The sequence below is a fragment of the Eutrema salsugineum genome, unplaced genomic scaffold, assembly GCF_000478725.1.
Source record: "Eutrema salsugineum unplaced genomic scaffold, Eutsalg1_0 scaffold_3, whole genome shotgun sequence".
Classification (NCBI taxonomy): Eukaryota; Viridiplantae; Streptophyta; class Magnoliopsida; order Brassicales; family Brassicaceae; genus Eutrema; species Eutrema salsugineum.
In genome coordinates this window covers 6,125,198-6,135,123 of record NW_006256756.1, presented here as the reverse complement: position 1 = coordinate 6,135,123, position 9,926 = coordinate 6,125,198, and the positions used below count along the sequence as shown (strand labels likewise).

Below are 9,926 nucleotides of genomic sequence, written 5' to 3'. Positions count from 1 at the left end.
AAAGTTCCACGGTCTAGCCGGAGAAGACCCTCTTGAGCATCTAGATCAGTTTGATCGGGTTTGCGACCTAACTAAGATCAATGGTGTCTCGGAAGATAGCTTCAAGCTACGCTTGTTCCCATTCAGCCTCGGTGATAAAGCTCACCAGTGGGAAAAGAACCTCCCGAGGGGTTCTATACAAACCTGGGAGCAGTGTAAACTGGCGTTCTTATCAAAGTTCTTTTCCACATCACGCACGGCTAAGCTCAGAAACCAAATCTCAAGCTTCACGCAGCACAACAACGAGAGCTTTAGCGAAGCTTGGGAACGGTTTAGAAGCTATACTAACCAATGCCCACACCACGGCTTCTCAGAGGCATCCCTCTTGAGTACTTTATACCGAGGTGCACTCCCCAAGATCAGAAACCAACTCGATACAGCTTCAAATGGAAATTTTCTTGGGAAGGAGATCAATGCGGCAATGGAACTAGTCGAGAACCTAGCCATGTCTAATGATACTTATGGCGACGACTTTGATAGAGCAAACCGTACAGAGGGCTCTGGAGAAGAACAGCGTATGAAAAAGGATATCAGAGAGCTTCAGAGCAAGCTTGACAAAGTTCTGATGGCCATTGTGTTTGCATTTGACAAATTCAGGAGTTATCTAGTGGGATCAAAGGTCACGGTCTACACTGATCACGCGGCCTTGAGGTACTTGATGTCTAAGAAGGACGCTAAGCCGAGGCTTTTGAGATGGGTCCTATTGCTCCAAGAATTCGACATGGAAATACTTGACAAGAAGGGCATTGAAAACGGGGCCGCAGATCATCTCTCAAGGCTGAGGATTGAAGAAAAGGTCCCCATAGACGATGCTTTACCTGAGGAACATCTCATGCTGGTACGGTCTTACTTAGAGGTGGAAGAGGCCAACACGATCAAGGAAAGAAGCCTCCCATGGTTCACGGATCTTGTGAACTACCTATCTTGCGGTTTAGAGCCACCGGATCTTGATGCCTATCAGAGGAAAAAGTTCTTTAGAGATGTGATGAGATATCATTGGGATGAGCCGTATCTTTACGTGCTTAACAAGGACCATCTCTATAGGCGATGCTTGGCCGAAGAAGAGATCCATCCGGTGCTACAAGAATGCCACGGTTCAGCGTACGGTGGTCACTTAGGTGCATTCAAGACGGTTGCCAAAGTTTTGCAAAGCGGCTTCTGGTGGCCGACTATGTTCAAAGACGCTCAAGATGTGGTATCGAGATGCGAGGCTTGTCAAAGGCACGGTAACATATCCAAGAGGAATGAGATGCCCCAAAACCCAATCTTTGAGGTCGAGGTCTTCGACTGTTGGGGCATTGACTTCATGGGTCCCTTTGTGAGTTCAAACGGAAACCAGTACATCCTTGTCGCGGTGGACTATGTGAGCAAGTGGGTTGAGGCTGTTGCATCCCCAACCAACGATTCAAAAGTGGTGGTAAAGCTTTTCAAAAGTATCATTTTCCCACGGTTTGGAGTTCCAAGAGTAGTAATCAGTGATGGGGGAAGCCACTTTATCAATAAGACTCTTGAGAGTCTTTTAAGGAAGCATGGGGTAAGGCACAAGGTGGCCACACCTTATCATCCGCAGACTAGTGGTCAAGTGGAGGTCTCTAACCGACAGATAAAGGCTATTTTAGAAAGAACCGTGAGCTCATCTAGGAAGGATTGGAGCAAGAAACTTGATGATGCTTTGTGGGCTTACAGAACCGCGTACAAGACCCCCATTGGAACCTCACCGTTTAACTTGCTCTATGGGAAAAGCTGTCATCTACCGGTTGAGTTGGAATACAAAGCATTGTGGGCAGTGAAACTTCTGAACTTTGACATCAAGACTGCACAAGAGAAGAGGGTTTTACAGCTTCATGAGCTTGAGGAAATCCGGTTAGATGCTTTTGAGAGCTCTAAGATCTACAAAGAAAGGACTAAAGCGCTTCATGACAAGAAGATACACAAGAGAGAGTTCAAAGAAGGGGACCAAGTTCTGTTGTTTAACTCGAGGCTTAAGCTGTTCCCTGGGAAGCTGAGATCCAGATGGTCCGGTCCATTCAAAATTCTTGAAGTAAGACCTTATGGAGCGGTTGTTCTAAAAGGAAAAGATGGACAAGGCTTTGTGGTAAACGGTCAGAGGGTAAAGCACTACCTGGCATCAGAAACAAGAGAGAGAGCTACCTCAGTTCCTCTTCTTGAACCAGAATCAGCCTGAAAAGGTATGAAAAGTCAAACTTAGTGACGTTAAACAAAGTGCTCTTGGGAGACACCCCAAGCCTATCCTTGTACATATTTCGCTTTTCATCTTCTTTTTCTTTTTACTTGAAGCTTTTTGAAGGGTTTGTTAAGTGTTTCAGGAGTTAGATGGTGAACCTTGATGATGAGAGTAAGAAAAAGCTTGAAAATGACACGGCCTGATGAATTAAGTCCTAGAGTGTACGTAGCCTCGGTATCGACCCTTGGTATATACATACCGCGGTCACCGTTTACCGAGTAAAGCCTGAGAACCTCGGCTAGGCTCCTCGACTCGATTTCATCATAGCCGTGTCCGAGAAGTGTCACAGTGAAATGACTAAGTGTGGGGGAAGGCCACGGTGTAAACACCTCGGTATAACTATACCGAGGGGCAAAGTTCACTTCAAACGGTCTAAAACCTCGATCGAGGCCGCGACCAGTTTACACCAAGGCCGGACCGTTTAAACCCCCAGCACCAAGTGTTCTCTGTTAATACAAGTGACCTCGGCATGATACCCTCGTGGTGGAGCACACCGAGGTGCCCAGTTTCAAGAACGATCAAAAACATAAACACTTGGGACACTTGAGTCAAAGAAGAAGGTTTGCACGGACTAAGGAAAAGATTTGAAGGCCGCGGGGAAATTCTTGTTAACTTGAACTTAGCCCACTCGGCTTAGTGCCCTCGAGGTAGAACAAGTCGAGGCCGCTCAAGAGAACACGAGAAAAACCACTCTAGTCCGTACGGCTCACGTCATTCCAAAGTCGCGCCATTTGGAAGCCTTTGCGCGGTAATTTGAATTTAAACGCCCGGTCAAAGCTGTTTTGGCGCGGGTCAACGGTCGCAGCTGGAGGAGAAGGGGGGACCAGTCCCACTACAGTCCAAGCGCCAGCTGGAAAGCGCGACACCGCCCATACCAGCCTCCATCCCGAGCCAAAACCGAGAGTTCGCCTTCTTCTCTCTTTTCTCTGCATTTCACGAACATATCTCTCTCATTTCTCATCCATTTCTTGTGATTCCAAGCGTTCTAGACTCGCTCTCATCCATTTCTTGTGATTCCAAGCGTTCTAGACTCGCTAGGGTGTTGTCTATTCATCATAAGCATTCCACTAAACTTGAATCTTGGATTCCCAAAGGTATTTGCTTCTTAAAGAACTCATTTTTTTCCTTCATTCTTTGCGAGCTTTTAAGTTTGTAAAATGTGGAATCGATTCTTTTAGAACATATCGACCTCTGGGAACAATTTTAAAAATTCCATCAGGATAGACAACACAAGAAAAACCGGTTTTTGTTCTGAAAATCACTTGTTCTTGAGTTTTTAAAATTCTTGAGAAAATGCGCTTGGAATCGGTCTTAATGATGATTTGTGTACTTGAGCTGAAGTGTCTTGATAACTTGTCTCTAATCGGTTGTTCTGGCTTGTTCTTACTTCTCTCTGTGATGTATGACAAAGCTATAACTATGATCTTGTTAGAGAAAAGCTCTGTCTTTGCTATCTTCAGAAACCTGTGCTTGTCGTTGTACTTGATTCTAACGGTTTCTTTGAGGATCTGTCTTGCAGATGACCGGCGACCGAGCTGTTCCCACTCATGAGACGAACAAAAATGAGGTCCAGAGGAGGAGCACGAAAGGGAAAGCCGTGGCCGTAGCACGCAATGGTGGAACAAGCAAGAAACCCTCCGTGAGATCCGATGGTGAGCCAGCCGCCAAGCGAGCAAGGAACGCCGAGCTCACTCTGGTTCCAACCCTTGAACCAAAAAGGAATGGGGAGCAGGCAGCCACTGAGATCGATGGTGATGAGCTGAGAGCCATAGTTCCCCATGTACCCGACCATGCCAAGAAAGCCAAGAAGGAACCAAAGACCGAGCCCGAGGAAGAACACTTCCCGACTACTGAGGAGTACTTGGACCACTTTAACTCTATACGAGTAGCTCAAGGTCGGTTCCCTGATATGGAGCTGTTGAAGAAGCTTGAGATACTCGATGATGTTACACTCATCTTTCAAAACATGGGCTTGGCCGAATTCTTCATGATGAGCGATGTTGCTTACGAAGGGATCACACAACAGTTTCTTGCCACTTTGGAGGTTGTCATCTACCCCAAGAGAGATCCCAAGCGTCTACATGGCAAAGGATTCGGACACTTAGAGTTTGACATAGAAGGCGTGCACTACAAGGTCAGTTTCAAGGAGCTTGATGAGATATTTGGATTTGAAAGGAATGGAAGCTCGCTTGACAAGTTTGTGTACCCTCGTGATGAGTTGGCCGCGTTGTGGGAAACAATATCTTTTGGGCCTTACTTGGGAGGCAAAAGCAAGACAAGCTGCATCAGGAACCCTGCAATCAGATACACCAACCGGGTCCTGGCCTCTACGTTCTTCTCTACATACAACCCTGGTGTCATTCACACGGCAGAGCTTGAACTGTTAGGACTTGGACTTAAGCCGCTCATCACTCAAATGAAGAACAAAAAGGAGTACCAAGGGCCAATGCATGTACCGTCTTTAGGAGCATTCTTTGCGATCCAAATGCTCACCTATAGACACAATGTGTGGTGTGACAGAAAGAAGAAGGGAGCAAGGAGGCTTCAGAACGGTTGGATTGTCACTACAATTTTGAGAGCTCAAGGGTTCATATTCCCTGATTCACCAGCGAGGCCGAATCTCATTGATGAGCAATACCTAAGTAAAAGCGGTTTCTTTGGAGGCAAGTCAGGGGATAGATGGGTTTACAACTTCACGCTGATGCACAGGGACGGTACACAAGTTCTACTGCCTAACCGAGGCCTCACCATGCTTGATAAGCAGTGTAACATCTCCTTCTATGTCCTCAAGGATCAGTTGTATAACCCCTCTCTCGGCCCACCAATGCGCAAGTGCACCAAGGCCATACCTAACAAGCCTCAGAACGAGAACGGCCCAGCCGGATGTGAGAATGAAGAAGAACGGCACCCTGAGAGAAGGATGGGAGCAGGCCGATATCATTTTGATCCATACGTGTGGGGTGAGCCTGAATACCACACCAAGAAGCTGTATTTGCGAGTGAACACTCTCCAAAAGTGGTGTAAGTGGCAAGACAAGACCATTCATGCTTTGGTGGACTGTGTAAGGCACCTGAAGAAGAAGGTAAAGCAGCTCACATGGCCATCTTCTCCGGACAAGAACTCGGCAACCTCAACCGCACCGGTTACACAAGAGGAGGTTGGGGAAAGCTCAAACGCAAGGAACTCGAAGTTTCCACCAGGCAAAGAGGATTGGATCGACCCTGCCTTGGCATTCTTACCTGAACCCTCGGATAGCAGCCCACCACGTCAGTCCACACCTTCCTGCTCAACATCAAATCCCTCGTACTACTTGGGATCAGACCTCTCCGACTAAGGTATCGACTTCAAACTCTTGTACATATGCATCTTGTCTATATCATATCGCATTCGTTTAGTTTGTCTTTTTACTTCTCTCACACGCTTTTATAACACACGGGAGTGTGTTATTTAAGTGTGGGGGAGGAGCTTTGTGTTTTCTGATCTTGTTTTCTTTGTTCTTATTTGACTTTTGCATTCTTGAGTCTCATCTAGCTTTGTACATATGGTAAAACCGCATCATTCTAGTTGCATCTCGCATTTTAAGATCGAGTCTAAGTTGCATCATGTAGGATTGCATCAGTGCAAGGAGCAATGATAGATTTTTTCCTAGAGAGTAAATCACTCGAGAACTTGAACTAAATATGCTTGTGAAACTCATTCTGTGCTTGTAAAGCTTGAAACGATTTGAATCTGAGAAGCAAGTCTAAATTACACTCAACTCTAGCTAAGTGATAACCCTGAAATTGAATTGTAAATATCTTTTGATGCATTGCTTGAATTGGCTTGTGGATACCAATATACATACTTGAGCTAGAATCATTGTTTTTACCACCCTCTTTCCTTAGCTCAAGTAGCTGAATCCGCATCATGGATCAGTTCCCTCACCTTGAACCCAACTTTCTTTCTAGCCAATGTTTGTGTGTGAATTGTAAGGCCACCTTGGACCGAACTTAGCAGAAAGTGTTAGGTTTAGAGCGACAAGGGCATGTCTCACTGAGTGTTATGTTCCAACATCAAGGAACTAAGAGTATTGGCGAGAAATAAGTGTGGGGGAAAAGATCTATTGGTGAGTGGAAAAAGGTGAGCTGAGAGAAAAAGAGAGAGTGGAAATAGCTAGGGGAATGAAAGAAAAAGAATCGAGTCTTGAATTTGAAAAGAAGAGCTCTGTTGTTCTAAAAAGAAAAGTATAGTCTTTGAAATGAAAAGAAGACAAAAAGGCTCAAGTGTTCTAGAAAGAAAAGAAAAGAGCTGTTTGAATAAGTAAACACCAAAGGCTTGAAAATCAAAACAAAAGTGAGTCCCCTAGTGAAAAAGAAAGCGATTGAGAGAGTGAGGATCTTGAGAGGGTGAGCAAGTAAGAAAAGCTTTGAGTGGAGTGTGGGGTGTGATGAGTCTTGCCCTTGTATGCATCGGTTGCTTTTTACCTTTAGCATTCTGCCAAAGTTTGGTCGTTCATTGAGTGATCCCATTGTTGCATTACACCCGCTTGAATATTGATGAGATCATTTTTATCTCATGACCTTACCCTAGCCAAGCCAGCCTATTTGAACATTGCATCATTTGATTCACCGGTTACGAGCTTAATGAATGTGAAAGAGTTGAATGTGATAATGACTTGTGGAGATTCTGTGCTTAAATTGTAAAATATCTGAGTATGGCTTTGCATTGCATATTTGAGCATGAATCGAAGTTCTCTTTGTGATCACTTCTCTCTAAAAAGGAAATATGAGCTCCATCTGCATTACAACCTCTTCTTCTCATTTGTTCTCTTCGCTTGAGGACAAGCAAAGGACAAGTGTGGGGGAGTTGATATGTCTATATTTTACATCATTTAGAGTGCATTTTAGAGTCCTCATCATGTGTTTTCCCATGTAAATTGAGTCTTTAGGCATGAAAATAGGATTTAGGGCTTGCATTAGGTCCCAAAGAGTTTTGCATGTTTTGAAGTCTTTATCAGGTGCTTGGGGAGTCATTTGGAGCCTAAGAAGAGGAGCAGAGAAGAAGACGGTGAAGAAAAGGGTCAAAAATGGTGAAAACCGCTTGGAGGAATTTCTCGGCCAAATCGCTTACCGGACGGCAAGAAACCTCGGCCAAAATCCTTACCGATCGTTCAACCTCGACCAAAAAGCTTACCGATCGCTCAGCACCGACCAAAGTCCGTACCGATCGACCAAAGTCAGCCTGGGTCGAAGATCAGGTGTAAATACCGCGGGTTGAGTTTTTGGCCGAGGCGAAGGAATTTTTACGACCAAAAAGCTTACCGCGGTACACAACCCTCGGCCATTTTCCTTACCGCGGGAAGCTTTTCTCGACCAAAATTTGTCCTTGTCCGCGCATTTCAAAGATCAGCAATCCGGGGAACCTTCCGGTCCGAACCAGTTGGCGGGGTCTTCAGCAAAGTTGGAGATAATCAAACAAAGATCCCAGAACAGTTGGAATCATCCAATTCGGACCAGTGGGGAGAAAGATACAGCTTCCGGAAGATGCACCAACATTACGCGCATCCGAGAACCGAACGGTGGAGTACAAAGATCACGGCGGACGGAACCTTTCCGGACCGAACCAGCTTGCCCGGTCTTCATCAAAGTTTGAGATCTTTGAAAGACCTTTTCAGAACGGTTGGGATCGCTAAATTCGGACGAGCGGTTTGAAAGATAAAGTCTCCGGAGTTCACATCGGTCCAAACAGCTTATTTCCCGGTGATTCCAATGCGGTTCAAAGATGTGAAATCCAGGAAGCCTTCCACTTCCCAAGCTCCGACGGTTTCTTCACCAAAGTTTGAGTTTATTGAGTCACCTTGACTATGAAACTGGTCTCAGAGCATTCGGAGTCGTAGGTCGAAAGTTACTGCCGCCGGAAGGCGACATGGTCGATACGGGCCCAAATATGTTGCGATACGCGCTAAGTGTTTCTTCAGGGCTCGGCATCATTACCTCGACATCAGCCAAGTCAAGGCTCATATTTTGGAAGTATCCTGAGCTAGGCCTCGTATAGATACCTCGGCACGTTGGGATCAAGGCATGCACACGTAAGAAAGGAGCTGGAAACGACTAAGTGTTGAACATGCACCTCGGTGTAGCGACCTCGGCGTGCATGCCGGACCCTATTCTCCCGAACCCCTCGACGTCCAAGCGCCTCGGCATTTTATCCCGAGGTCCATTGTCACAAGCCCAGAATCAAGAACAAAGCTGCTCAAAAACACACACGTGAAGATGGATCAAAGACTAGGGTTCATGCATGTTCTTGCCGTGTTCTTCACGAGATCTTCATTTGGATCTGGACTCACGTGCGCTCCTCGACATGAAGACCTCGGCTTCACTATCCGACACACCGTGGCACTCACCCATCAACCCAAGAACGCGGTTCAGTACCCGGTTTGTTCCGGGCTGACCCGCGACACTTTACCTTTGCTATATATACATTTTGAGACTAAAAACCTAATCATCTTATCTCTTATCTGTTTTTAGCTTTAAGAACTTGCCTCTTTGGTGAAACTTGATCATTCTAATCTGATATCTCGTTTTGTGCATCAGAAATCTTGTTCTTTCTTTATTTTCTTTTGTCATCTATCATTAAACTCCTCATCATGACTAGCTACACGTCTGGCAAAAGACTTAATGAGCTCGTTATGATTAGTGAGTAGTCGTTTAAGCGGCTTTAGATGAGTAGATTAGGGTGCTTTCAAGGTAGATTAGTGGGTTTAGATGTCTAGTCTTGCGTGTTTCATTCCTTAACCGACGAGATCTCTAGGCTGGATCCAAGCACATCACTTGAGGTTCAGATCTGAGACATATCACGCATCAAAAGTGTTTGTAGAAATGTCTGAACCACTCGGTTATGGGTTTAAGAGTCTTTCATCGCGAGAGTGATAGTTTGTTCTCTTAAATGACATTTTTGAACTGACTCTTATTGCTGATTGATTCGATGCTTCTCAAAAGACATTTTTGGTATGAAGGAGAATCAGTTTAGATGCTTAATACTTTCATGAGAAGATTAACATGCCTTGAGTTCAAAGTTAAATGAAACCGCTTGATGTTTTGATTCATTAACCAACTAGTTGAACTTGGAAGCACCCGAATCAAGTATCTCGTCTAAAGTCCCTTGCTTTATTACATATTATCATCATCTGAATCGTTTAGCTATTATTTGCATCCTGTCTCTGTTTAGATCTAATCATTTGCTTTACCTTTCATGCTTAATCGTTAGTCACTTAGCTTAGTTCGAAACCTTCACCTTTTGTCTTGACTTAAATGAACAAACATCATAGTCTAGTGTCTCGTTGACTTGTCTGGATTGATACCTCTTTGTGCTACTTCGACAAAGGGAATTGATAGCCCTGAGACCTATAAAATACTCTATCTATCAAAAAGGGAAAACCAGAAGCTAATCAAGGTGAACGAACAACTGAGTGGAGACCTTGATGCAGCACCGAAGTTGAGTCAGGAAAGTGTCACACTGATAAAAGAGAAACTGGTGTTGGCGAATAAAACTGAGGCTCTGAGGCAACACTTGAAGAAAGAGAAGGAGATCTCAGAAGATCTTGAAGCTGAGCTAGATCAACTGAAGAAACAGATACAGATGTTCGCAGGACTAAGCAAGTGAC

General features: G+C 45.0%; 1 non-coding gene across 1 annotated transcript; it reads right to left on the bottom strand.

Moving 5' to 3' along the window:
• Nucleotides 1–241: 241 nt before the first annotated feature.
• LOC112085557 lies at nucleotides 242–348 on the bottom strand. Its single transcript, XR_002898860.1, has one exon. It is a non-coding gene; the product is annotated as a small nucleolar RNA R71 (small nucleolar RNA).
• Nucleotides 349–9,926: the final 9,578 nt, after the last annotated feature.